Source organism: Pelobates fuscus, chromosome 3 (genome assembly GCF_036172605.1).
Source record: "Pelobates fuscus isolate aPelFus1 chromosome 3, aPelFus1.pri, whole genome shotgun sequence".
NCBI classification, from domain to species: Eukaryota; Metazoa; Chordata; class Amphibia; order Anura; family Pelobatidae; genus Pelobates; species Pelobates fuscus.
In genome coordinates this window covers 16151316-16164270 of record NC_086319.1, presented here as the reverse complement: position 1 = coordinate 16164270, position 12955 = coordinate 16151316, and the positions used below count along the sequence as shown (strand labels likewise).

The 12955-nt window shown below is 42.0% G+C and overlaps 1 protein-coding gene across 1 annotated transcript in view; it reads right to left on the bottom strand.

Annotated features, from left to right (window-relative positions):
* Positions 1–12493, bottom strand: part of PPARA (peroxisome proliferator activated receptor alpha) — a 45366-nt gene extending 32873 nt beyond the window's left edge. Inside the window, exon 1 of the mRNA XM_063446751.1 lies at positions 12458–12493. The gene's annotated coding sequence lies outside the window, so the exon portion shown is untranslated. The remainder of the gene's footprint in view (positions 1–12457) is intronic.
* Between the last annotated feature and the right edge of the window lie 462 nt (positions 12494–12955).

Sequence of the window (12955 nt, the reverse complement as noted above, 5' to 3'; positions counted from 1 at the left end):
AGTGCTGATCTGATCTACTATTGGAGGTTAGCTGTGAGAACCTAGTTTGACTCTGTTCTCACAGCTAGAGCGCCTCTAGTGGCTGTCAGGAAGAAAGACCGTGTAAGCAATGCTGTATCTACTACATGACAATGCTTTATATTGCAGGGTTAAAATTAAATGACAACTGCACCCAGAACATTGACATGAAGAGGTCTGGGTACCTCAAGTGGTTCTTTAAAAAGGACACACAAAGAAATGAATCACTTCCTCTTAAAGGGACACTATAAGAATCCACACCATTTCATCTAATTGAAGTGCCCCTGTCCCCTTAACCCAGAAAGTGAAAACATTAAACTTTCGCCGCAAATGCGCATTAGGTCCTTCATCGCCATGACGTTGCTTGAGGAGGAGACCGATCCAAATCCAAGGGACCTCAGCGCTGGAATTGAAATAAGTATGTGTGTGGAGGACATAAAGTTAGGGACAGGGGCATACTACAGCGTTATGAATACAGTTTTGTAATCCTAACTCTATAGTGTTCGTTTATTGAAGTGATTTGGGTGAATGATGCAGCACTACTTTAACAGCAGGATGGCACCATAACAACTTAGAGGTCTACTGCAGCCTCACTCAGAGAAAACTAATGGCTTTTCCAAACAGTGGTTTATATTGTAAACACAAGACTAGAGTTTCTTCTTATCCAACAAAGACTCTGAGACAGAAGAGCTCATGCATAATGTATATAATTTAACAATATGTCTGTGTTACATGCCGAAATTTTAAATAAATTAGGGATATCTGAAGCCATCTACCCCAATTCTCACTAGATTTATTATTCTGTGTGCTACAGCAGCTTTCTACTTAGCAAGAAAATCTCTTCCCCATCATTATAATACAGCCACATAAAGAGGGCATCACAACTAAATCAGTACCACAAGAAAATACCTAAATATGACAAACCGTTCTAGAGCCAACATTCCCAAATCCAGTGTGACAGCACTGATTTGGGGCCCCTGATACAACTGGGGTGAGACCTTGTGAAGTTATGGAGCCGTGTAGTTTTATCAGTATGAGGATTATGGAGGTACAGGAGAGGCAGATCTGTCTAATATGTCTCTTAGTGATCGCAAGTCAGCTGTCACGGACAAGCTCGCCATTATGGAAACACATGGATTTGCAAAGAACAAGCAGACGTCATACATGCAATTGATATATTATGTCGACAGCAGATGGATATAAGTTTAAAATAAATATAAAAAGTTATTTAAACGAGAGCGGTATGACCAGCACAATCCTCCTATCCTGTCCTAACGGATTCTGTAAGTATCACCACCAACTGCGTAAGTATCACCTACCTCTGGAGTTAAGAATGTGGAAGACACCTTAACACTCCCTGTACAGTATAGAAGAAAGCTTGCTTTACGATACAGCGGGTAAGAAATACTTTGACACAGAAGGAATGTGAAACCTTTTCCCAAAACAGAGACCGGCTTTTTAAGAAGATATTGAGCTACAATACCAGCAGCCATGGTCTTTACTGGCAAACCTCGATAATGCATTGTAAGACAGAACCTCCGTTAATGCCCCTAAAAGCCACATCAACGTTATCCTTTGAATTACACGTACAAGGCAGTAGATGGCACAAAACACACAATGTCCAGGACATGTTTCCAGATTCTCTGTAAATTTAAATTTGTCCTCTGAAATATAAAAATAATTTACGTCACAGTAAATGTGTCTTCACTGTCTTCTTTATTAGTTATACCTACTCGTTAACACAAACATCTACCAGCCATTTATAAGGCAGCAGCACAATGCATATAACATGCAGACACATTCAGGAGGTTCATTTAATATTTAAACCAAAGATCAGAAGGAAAAAACGTGCTCTAATTAACTTTACCGTGGATTGCCAATGCCAAACGTGGTGGTCGGAGTATCTCAGAAAAAACTGATCTCCAGGGATTTTCACTAACACCACTCTAGAGTTCAAAGAGAATTCTGAGAAAAACTAAAAGTATCCAGTGAGTGTCAGCTCTGTTGGAGTGAATGCCTGTTAATGGGAGAGGGCCAGCCTGGTGACAGAAAATGAAATAACCACACGTTAGCAGGGCTATGTAAAGGATCTCCAAACACTCACAACGTTGAACCTTGAAGTGGAAGAAGGGCTACAACATCAAAAGACCACAGCAGGTTCTACTGACGTCATCTAAAGACAGGAAACTGAGGCTACGGTATTCACAGCAGCTCCAAAGCTAGACAGTGAGGTTGGAAAAACGTCAAGTGATGTGGCAATTCTCAGTTTCTGCTGTGACATTCAGACAGTAGGGTCAGAACAGCATAAATTCACCCTGTGGTGTTTTAACAGTAGAGGCTTTTGTTGGTGTAACAGTCGGGGGTATTTTTGGGGGAAAACACTAGACTCTTTCATTCCAACTGAGAATCATTGAAATGCCACATTCTACCCATCTTCTTATGGCTACTTCTAGCAGGATAAAGCAACATGCCACAAAGTATGTCAAGCCGGTTCTACAAACACAACCAATAGTCCAGTCCACATGAACAGTCTCCGCAGCCACCAGATCTCAATCCAACACGCCTTTGGGATGTGGTGAATGGGAGATCACACCATGAATTTAAAGCTGACAAACCTGCAGCAACTGTGTGATGGTGTCAAGTCAACAACATCCAGGACCTCAGCAAAATGTTTCCAACCATTTGTTGAACCCATAGCCCAAACCATTTGTTGAACCCAAATAATTTAGGTTGTTCTGGGGTCAAGGAGGATCCTGCACAATATTATAAAGGTGTACCTAACAAAGCGGCCACTAAGTGTACATATTAAAATGTCACATACACACTTTACAACCCATAACCGCTGCAGACCATTGTAAATCATCAGAATCTGTCCCCACCACTTGTTTCAAAACATTTCAAGTGCTTTTAAAAAAAATAAAAAAAAATTATCCCTCTAATTTCTTACAGCCCAGTTCCTCGGCAGAACTTCTTCGGCTGTGGATATGGAAGTTTAACTTTGAGCAGCAACGGCAGGCTCCCCAAGTCCTCGGAGTCTATTATGGCGCCCAAAGTTGGACAGGCTAAAGCAGAAAATTAGGTCCATAGCAGCCAAGCCAACTTTGTTCCCCAGATCACAGATAAACAGTTTAGCACAAATGAGAAAAATGTGCTCATCATTACAATAAGCTGTACTGGTTAAGATCCCTATAATACTCCTTAAAATTATTTTATATTGGATAAATTTTTTACTTCAACACCCTTGTCTCATAATATGCTGTATTCACAATCTAATCCATTTCGATATCAACATAGTTAATCACACATATTTAACAATGGCAGAACTTCACTCCCCGCAGGCATTAAATTCGTAAGGCTGTTGACTATAAATTATTTAAAATGGCAGCACTCATTTGATTCTGTTGGCAAAAGTAAAGAGATTTTATACACCCTTCTGCCTGTTTTATTAAATAGTTTCACTAATAATTAAATTCATAATAAGGAGAAAGGAATAATACAAATCGAGCTGTTTAGCAATATGTTACATTTCCAGTAGTGCTAATCTCCTTAAAAATGCAGATAAACCTGTCCAACTTTCATGGTAAAAAAAAAAACCCCCAAGATCAGTTCAAAAGTGAAACGCTCCCAAAAAACATAGGTTATTAAAACATGTAGTGTGTCATGCCACCATTTCTCTGACATATGGAATAAAACATCTCGGATACGGATGAAAAAAATAAATAAGGGAAAGTGGATAGCCTTGTGTCTTCAATGTAGCATTTAACATACGGTGGTTTTAATAACCAAGTAGGAAGTAGGAGACCATTGCTAATTTATTCAATTAAACAATCTATATAGAAAAATTAATATAGAATTTAGCCAATTTCTGTGTAGTCAGTTGTAATCGAAATACAAGTCAGTTTGTTAGGACAGCTATCCCGAGATAACAAAAAAAACAGCAAATTATTACTCAGACAATACTGGGTCACAATTCCCATTTCTACCTGTCTCAGCATGTCAGCGGTAACAAAAACCCGATGGGAGCTGAAAGACTCCCATATGCACCGCGCATGGTCAGATTGTCTGGATGACCCGAGGGACATCTGGCAAAGGTCTCTGCCCATGGCATTATGGTTCCTTTCTGGACTTGAGTTAATTTTGGAAACACTATAGAATTTAGGGATTTCCTTAAAGTTTCCAGATCCACGATTCAGGTGTTCTTACTGAATAACCAGAATTTATATCACGCAGACTACAAATACATTGTTGTGCCTTTAAGCTAGAATAAGAGCAATGGAAACTACTTGTTCATGGAGTTAATAATGTATAAACACGGTTTTCTCAGTCCTTATTCGATGCACGATAAATATCGCAGTCTCTGTAATTCCCAGTCTTTGTTATTTAACATTTACTGGTTCTATTTTGACATAAAACCTACAAACACTGATGAAATAAAACATCTAAAGACATGTCAGACATGTGTTATGCAACCTCTCACCTTCTTCTCACATATCTTTCATGACTCAAAGCGTTATCACTTGAGTAATTGCACCCTTAAGAGCAATCATCATCATCACGGTCTGTGCTTGAACTTGTTAAGCAGACATGTACCTCCATAGGGCGTGCCAAGTTTAATTAAATGAAGAGCAGGTAGGGAGGGCAGGTATAACATTATTATTATATTACCGTATATTGAAAAGAAACGATATACATACATTCTAACAGACTAACTTAAGGAGGTCCTCACCAATTTCTAGGAGACATTTTCGACAAATCAATATAATGCCACAGGCTCACTATTGGTCACATTATGTCCCAAAATAAAGAGGTTTCTGTGAATAAAGTAGTGATAAAACAAATTGGGAAAGGGGTAGGATAATGTGTGTTTTTAAAGGGAGTTCAAAATCAATTACAAAGTATTCTGCTAAGTGTAATCTGTCTTTTCCCCTCCCATCCTTGATTAGAACGCTGAGATTGTTTGGTGATTAGTTTGAGTGTATTCTTTCTGCTTTATTTGCAACAGTAGAACTTGTGAAAGAATACTTTAATGAGGCAAAAAGATGTATAACGCTTAATACATTGAAATGCATAACACAAAATGTAACTCAAAAAGAAAAAAAAAAAGAAAAAAAAAGTGCAAAAAAGAATAAATAGTGGAAAGACCATCAGAATGGATTAATTAGTGACATTTTCATAAGTCTCTCCAACTGTGTTTGCATATAGGTGAAAATTGATGTGAAAAAAACCCAACAAACCCCCAAAATCTGAGCTAAAATATAAAATACTTAAGGAATTGGGATCCTGCTAACCCTATTGTGCCAGGAAAACGGCTTTGTTTTCCTGGCATTTTAGGATCCCTTTAAAGAAGTTCTATAGCATTAGGAAGTGGAACACAAACTTGTATTCCTAACACTAAAGTGGCCCTAGTTCTCCACCTCCGATCATGAAAGGGTATAAAACACATTTTTAACATACCTCTTTACAGCACCATGGCTCCCTCTGCGCTGGTTAGGTCTCCTCCTTCCTTGATGTCAAGACGATGGTGGGATCTAATGCGCATGCATGCATTAAGGCTTCCCTATTGAAAGCATTTAATCAATGCTTTCTTTTGTGTGATTTTAAGATGTTAGACGTCCTCGCGCAATGAGCAAGGACATCCAATGTTGTTTCAAGGCACCCATATCACTTCAATGAGTGTCCATTTAACTTAAGTCTGGTTTCTCTTCCCATTTTAGGTTTCCTTTATTGTGAAACACTTCGAGTCACATTAATCTAGTCGAGATAAAAATAAAATAAAAAGGTAAACAAAAACAGACAGATTTTCCTTTTACTGGTTCAAAACTGCAATGAATTGATGGGATATTGATGGATGACACACAAGATGCTTCTCATTTCACATACGATTGTTCACAAAACTCGAACTATTAGTACTCCCCTCCCCTCCCCCCAACCCGCGGTGCTGAAGGGGTTAAAACGCTTCAGTGACTTACCTGAATCCAGCGCCAATGTCCCTTGGCGCTGGGTCAGGCTCCGCCCACGCTCCTCCCCGCTGACGTCAGCCGGCGGGGGAGACCTAATGCGCATGCACGGCAATGGACGCACTTGCATTAGAATTCCTACATAGGAAAGCATTCATAAATGCTTTCCAATGGGGAAAAATCTGGCACTAGAGGTCCTCTTGCAGAGCGTGAGGACGTCCAGCATCAGATAACGGAACAAATGTCCATTTCGACTCCAGGAAGCTCTCTAGTGGCTGTCTGGTAGACATTATGTTAGACAGCAACTGAGGGCAGACTTAGTGCTGCAATGTAAACATGGTAGTTTCTCTGGAACTGCAATGTTTTACATTGCAGCACTATGTGCAAAAGGGTCACAGCAGCCAGACTACTTCAATGAGCTAAAGTGGTCTGGTTGTCTACAGTGTCCCTTTAAACTTACAAATTAGCTCCCCTGGCCACCCTTAAATGCAGTAAAAAGTCACCTTATTTCCACCGCCACGCAGGTCTGCTGGCGCTGGCTCTGCCCCCCAATCCCATAGGAAAGCATTGGGTTGGCTGAGCTTGTCAATTCTGATGATCTCAGCTAAGGAGGTGGGGCAAGGATGGAGCCAAATGCTGCCTTGGCCAATCAGCATCTCCCCATAGATATACATTAAACCAATGGATCTCTATGAGGAAAGTTCAGTGACTCCATGCAGAGGGTGGAGAAACTGAATGTCAGTCACACTGTGCAGCACTGCCCCAGGAAGCATCTCTAGTGCTGTAAGCTGTAGTTGTTCTTGTAATTATAGTGTCCCTTTTATAAATATTAACCAATTACAGAGACCATAAATAAATATATTTCCTGAGAAACACCATCTGTACAAAAACATTTTAACTATTTAAATGAGTCACGTCCTATCCAGTGCACGAACAAGCCTAAAAAGCCTTGTTATATCTCATGGAAGCACTGCACAGTGAATGCACTGTTGACATGATATCCGACACACTGTGCCCTTGCAATCAGTCTATCTGCACTCTGCGTGGTTCCCTGCCTCTGTTTCCGTACAGAATGTTTTCTAGGACAGTCAGCTGCCTGCTAAGCCTCCACGTGGGAGCTTGGGTGTCTGTGTTTTGGCAACGGTGCCCACACCATCCAATGTGACACATGGGCGACGTCGCCACCAATGGAAAGTACTACTCAGGCCTATAAATTATCCGCGCAGGAGACAATTTCCTGGACGGTTTACACATATTGCTAGCAAGTCTCCTTAACTTTTAAAATGCCAGAGGGGTGATACTTTACTGACTAGACGTAATAAAGAGGTTCAGCAGCGGCAGTGAGCGGGTTGTTATTAATATTCTATTAATACTGCAAGCAGTATTTTTTATTACAACCACAAATCGCTCACCCACATCCTGTAGGAATAAACCGCTAACTTGTTATGGTGCCGGTGTATACAGAGAACTGCTTCCTCTGTGGTGGAATAAGTAACTGAAACCCATTGGAGAAGGTCTTGAGAGGAATCATCATCCCATCAGGAAAGATCTTAACGGAAAACGGTTGTCACGTTTTTATTATTGAAAACAGAAGATTGCATGTAGTATAGCTTGTGTGTGTTGTTGTTTTTTTAGAACAAATATAAGTAGTTAAACCATTTGCTAACACTTTTTCTTCTTATCTGGGGTCTGCTGAGCACCAGTTACTGCCTGGACACAGAGCTCCTGCTAGGAGCTTCCGTTAGATTTCCTAAGCTAAGCCTACTGTACAGAACAGCTCCTCGGCTGTGAGGGTCTGCTGAACATATAGGCATGCTTTAAACAAACAATACAATACATATAATCTTTTCTTTTAATAATGAACAAAAAATAATTGTTCTTTTAATGTTTGTCGTTTCTCGGGGAGTGTCTCCTAAATAACTTGTAAGCACGGGACCCATTTGGATTTTAGAAGTAGATTTTCATGTAGATAACAGCCGTGGCCCAGGTGTGGAGTATTGCAGAGTTACACAGACTCCCCCATATTATACAGTAAACATGCCAGATAATTATTTGATTAATGACTGTTTCCTAACATTCTGCATGTCCTGACTATCAATATATGCAAGTGATCGGTGTCCAGACCAGAGTGGGCCTGTATTCTTACCTGTAAAACAATGAACAAATCATACATGTGAGGCCCTTCGCCTGTCACCTTTCCTGCTATACAGCTCAGACAAAAAAAAAAAAAAAAAAACACTCTGGGAGTGTAGGTTAATTTAACCTTTTACAGGTGGTTGTTCAGTTTCATTACATCAAAATTCAGAAAGACAGAGGCAAATTGTCCTATTTTTCAATATTCAGAATAGTTGCCTATGTAAAAGGAAAAAAGTGACCCGGTTGCCCATACAAGGCTACCCTCATCAAAATAAAACAAAGATGTTAAAAAGCCACCCCTTACACTTTGAACACAAATATAACCTACTTACTGATTAAGACAAAATGAGCCTGCATTACACGTCTCGTTACAATGGAGAGCGTTAAAAGATGGAGCTGGGCAAGCTGTCACAAGAGCTGACATTCATTGTAAGCTAGTCTTTGCCTAACTGATTGTGCAAGAGGCTTTTAAAAGACAGAATCTAATCTGACTCTTTAACCTTAATCTGTTTTCACAAGGAAACACATTGGCCTGGTCACTCTGGGCTGGATAATACTAAACTACACCCTGTTTACCTTCATCAATGCATCAAAGAAACCAAGTACTTCTAAACACTATGAAACAGGACAATATTATCCGTAAGCTTAGAGGTAGATGTTTAATAAAACATAATCAGCTTGCCAAGGCAGGGTCCACACAGCTACCTCGTAACAACAAATTGCGTTTAGAGGCCTAAACGTAGTGTACATTAGTGAATTTTATTACCCAGACTAAAATTAAATATACCTGACTGCAAGCAATACACTAAGCTCTATGCAAAGCAAGACAAACCCACATCTCATTGGTAATCAATACGATACATCACTGGGTATTCGTTACTATCCCAATAATTCAACAATGCCTTTTTTACAACCAATCACTCACCTTTCAACTTATTTCAGAGATCTATTCAATTTCATGAAGTATAAATAAACCTGACCTGTTTAAAGGGCTTGGCAAGGTGTTCCCTTGTGACAGTGAAAATGAAAGTGAATTCTAATTTGAATGGCAAAATTTGGACAAAAACTGACGATCTGGAAAAGTGTTAACACTGCTATAGTAGTGACAGCTTCACTTGTTTAGCCTGCATTTTGCAGTTCAGCTTTATATTCACTACAGTTTATCCTTTATCCCAATACTAACAGAACTCGTATTGCTGCTGTAATGTTACTTTTAAAATCCTCCTGCCAATCTCCATAGCATACCTCGTCCACGATGCCCAACGTATGCCTTCTGGTGCCACACACTCTGCCAATAATTGGCAAAAAGCTTTCTCCCTCTACAAATTTTTTTTTTTTTTTTTTAATGAAACTACCAACCACAAAGCATTTGAGAAGCATTAGCCCAAACTAGAAAGCTATTTTAAATGAAGCACCATATTAATATCAAATTGTCATGTTCAGTGCATTTCTACTATCTCCATGCTTGTCGTAGTGGCACGGAGGGAGTGATGACCAAGATTTGGGTCTAAAAATCAGGACTCACTTCCTGGTGGCATGTTACTGCCTACTGAGCTTCCTCCTGCCCCTAACTAATCTGTCCCCACTTACTCTTATCAATTTCTATGAGGGAGCCTGTACTGCAGCCACGTGCCTCAATGGCACCATGGAGAGGAGAGAGGGCAAAAACGCAAGCTATTAAATTAGGTACTGGTGGCTTCTGCACTGAATTCATTCATGTATTTTGTAAACAAAAGTAGTGAATGAAATTGTATCACGCCTCCCAAAAGGCCTGGGTTAGGCTGGACAATCCTGCAGTCACAGTTGTAGCTGGGGACACTAGGGATATGTCTGCAGAAAGCGCATCATTGGACTCACACACACAGCTGACACTAACACAAGGACATTGAGTCAGCTGGGCAAAGGAGGTTGTCATTCAGTCTGTCTTCCTTGGGGCCCACATATTGCCTTTTGGTTATACTGAATTGCACGTCCAACTGGCTAAAATATCTCCTCCATTTCTAAGGTCCCGGAAAACCTAAAGATTTCCAGAAATTAGGGGAATTCAGTTCAGAACAGCATTTCAATGTTTATGCATTATTTCCAGAAAGCATTAAAAACATGAGTTTACATTCAAAGCTGACATTTCCTTTCAATCAGCATGTACACACAAGGAAATGAAGTATCCAGTTTGGAATTCCCAACCATTTGGTTATTTTTCCAATTCGCCTACGTTGCACTAAAATTAACCACTCTGTTGTCTGATCACTGCAGAGCCATTTGAATGTTGGTGCCATCACCCACTTCTGGGTCAAACATTTTTCGACCACTTTGACCAAAACTGTGTAAGTTGTTCCATGAATGGAGTTAAAATATGGCAAAATGATATCACTAATGAAGAGGACGAACTGCGGTTCCGACTACTCAGGTCTTGGGGACCCCATGTTTTGATGAAGTCACGCAATAACGGCTTGTTTAATAACAGGGTGATCACGCATAACACGGGATCGCACCATAACTATCACATTAGCACAGAATGGTTATGGTGTCCAGAATGCTCCTTTAAACCCTACAGCGAGTCTGTTATGTCTCTTGACCTGGACCAAACAACGTACAGGACACTGGCTTAATAAGCTGTTCTTCAATTGTAAAATCAATTCAAGGACCCACTAATCAAAGAGCATTATTAGATATAAAAACCAAACAGAAAATCAGTTATACATGAGAAGTCTCATGGTGTCAGAGTTATCAATGTGTAGTTACACAAGCAAAGAACAACTTAACCCCTTAAGGACCAAACTTCTGGAATAAACGGGAATCATGACATGTCACACATGTCATGTGTCCTTAAAGGGTTAACTAGTTAAGGACCTAGTGTCAATATCCAACAAAAAACATATAAATAAAAACTGCAGTTACCTTTAGAAGGCAGTATGCAACCTTCCCAACACAGTCAATATTGTGACATTTGTTGCCCAAAAAAAATTAATATTAGACAAAACAGCATTAACCATAAAATATTAATATTTTCTTGCAATAATGTAATGATTTCCTGACATTATATAATACAATGATATTGCATGGATCAGCTAAAAACCCCCAGGCAAGGTTAATGTGACAGTCTATCCCTGACCTGCGGCAGTGTATGGGTTAATATGACAGTGGGCTCCACCGATGGGGGGGGGGGGGGGGGGGTTAAGGTCACAGTCTGAGCTCTGGCAGTGGAGGGGTTAACATCACAGTCTGAGCTCTGGCAGTGGAGGGGTAGATGTCACAGTCTGAGTTCTGGCGGTGGAGGGGTTAATGTCACAGTCTGAGCACTGGCTGTGTAGGGGTTAATGTCACAGTCTGAGCACTGGCTGTGTAGGGGTTAATGTCACAGTCTGAGCTCTGGCAGTGGAGGGGTTAATGTCACAGTCTGAGTTCTGGCGGTGGAGTGGTTAATGTCACAGTCTGAGCACTGGCTGTGTAGGGGTTAATGTCACAGTCTGAGCTCTGGCAGTGGAGGGGTTAATGTCACAGTCTGGGCTCTGGCAGTGGAGGGGTTAATATGACAGTCTGGGTTCTGGCAGTGGAGGAATTAATGTCACAGTCTGGGCTCTGGCAGTGGAGTGTTAATGTGACAGTCTGGCCTCTGGCAGTGGAGTGGTTAATGTGACAGTCTGGCCTCTGGCAGTGGAGGGGTTAATGTGACAGTCTGGCCTCTGGCAGTGGAGGGGTTACTGTCACAGTCTGAGCTCTGGCAGTGGAGGGGTTAATGTCACAGTCTGAGCTCTGGCAGTGGAGGGGTTAATGTCACAGTCTGAGCTCTGGCAGTGGAGGGGTTAATATGACAGTCTGGGTTCTGGCAGTGGAGGAATTAATGTCACAGTCTGGGCTCTGGCAGTGGAGTGGTTAATGTGACAGTCTGGCCTCTGGCAGTGGAGTGGTTAATGTGACAGTCTGGCCTCTGGCAGTGGAGGGGTTAATGTGACAGTCTGGCCTCTGGCAGTGGAGGGGTTAATGTGACAGTCTGGGCTCTGGCAGTGGAGGGGTTACTGTCACAGTCTGGGCTCTGGCAGTGGAGGGGTTAATGTGACAGTCTGGCCTCTGGCAGTGGAGTGGTTAATGTGACAGTCTGGCCTCTGGCAGTGGAGGGGTTAATGTGACAGTCTGGCCTCTGGCAGTGGAGGGGTTAATGTGACAGTCTGGGCTCTGGCAGTGGAGGGGTTACTGTCACAGTCTGGGCTCTGGCAGTGGAGGGGTTAATGTGACAGTCTGGCCTCTGGCAGTGGAGGGGTTACTGTCACAGTCTGGGCTCTGGCAGTGGAGGGGTTAATGTCACAGTTCAGTGGCCCCCCCAGTGTTGGCCCCCAGGTGCCGGTTACCTGCTGCTCGGGCTCCCTGTCCTTGTTTGTCCTGATGCGGGCCGGATGTGACGAACCAACACACCCCCTTATGCCGCCAACGCTGATTGGCTGACTGAGAGCGGGGGGCGGGGCTACAGTGAGACACTGACTGACTGAGGGGTAACCTCACTGTGAGATACTGACTGACTGACTGACTGACTGACTGAGGGGAACCTCACTGTGTGACACTGACTGACTGACTGAGGGGGAACCTCACTGTGTGACACTGACTGACTGACTGAGGGGAACCTCACGGTGTGACACTGACTGACTGACTGAGGGGGAACCTCACTGTGTGACACTGACTGACTGACTGAGGGGGAACCTCACTGTGTGACACTGACTGACTGACTGACTGAGGGGGAACCTCACTGTGAGACACTGACTGACTGACTGAGGGGGAACCTCACTGTGTGACACTGACTGACTGACTGAGGGGGAACCTCACTGTGAGACACTGACTGACTGACTGAGGGG